Below are 1,116 nucleotides of genomic sequence, written 5' to 3'. Positions count from 1 at the left end.
TGCACCAAAATCTTGTACTAGAAGAGAAGAGAAGAATGGTGATGAGCAAAGCAATCTAGCAATGGGTCCTTAGTCCTTTACCCCTCACATCTTACAGCTAATGTAATGGGGACATGAAGGTTTGACTTGTAAACTCACATATATATAGGTGGGAATGAAAATTGTGATTATTTTGAATAGGGAATGAGAAATGGGTTAAGGCTGCTCCTCAATTATTGAAACAAAAGCCACTATTTGTATTTGTGCGTCCACCTACCATTTTTTTTCCCTCTCCAAATTAATTAAATACTCTTGTGCTAGAGTTTAATGGAATTAACAAAAAGTATATGATAAAACCATGTAAACAAATAATATATATAACTTTTGGGAGCTGCATTTGCATCAAATGGAATGCCTAGCTAATAATGTAATTGTACTAATTATATGTGTTTTAAACAAGAGCTGCTTTTCATATATATAAAGTTGAAACCCTTTAAAATAATTATGGAATTGCAAAATATCTTCATTTTAATGTAATATTAAATTTGTATTTCATGCTTTGCAAGAGATAACAATGTGAATTTTAGTTTCATGCTTTGCAATGAGACAAGACTGAATATGACATGCACAAATTTCAAACGTGTTTCTATTTTTAAAATAGCTTTTGATTACCCTAATGTGTTACTTACTCATTGTATTTTAATAACTATTTATCATCAATATTTTGGCCACTCTAATGTGTTACTTATTCTATTAACAAACTTAGTCAATATTAATCTAATCCCTCTAAACACTGGACATCAATAAAATGGATTTTGAGATACTTATCAGTCATGATACATATTAGTTTTCAATTTAAAAAGTCTCATAATTTGCATCTTATTATTTTTATAGGTTTGGACTGAGAGCGTCTGACTTTGATGATCGCAAATCAATTTATGAATTTTGCGTGTACTATGGCTCGAACTTAATTTCTTGAAAAAGCACAAAACAACAAGTAGTAAGTCACAATTCAGCAAAAGCAGAGTTTTGTGCATTAGCCACTATATATCTTCATGTAATTAATTTGGATTCAATAATTGCTATTTGAAATGAAACAACTTTGCAAGACAGTCCCAACCGTATATTGTGGTAATG

This window comes from Arachis ipaensis, chromosome B05 (genome assembly GCF_000816755.2).
Source record: "Arachis ipaensis cultivar K30076 chromosome B05, Araip1.1, whole genome shotgun sequence".
NCBI lineage: Eukaryota > Viridiplantae > Streptophyta > Magnoliopsida > Fabales > Fabaceae > Arachis > Arachis ipaensis.
This window is presented reverse-complemented; position numbering follows the sequence as displayed.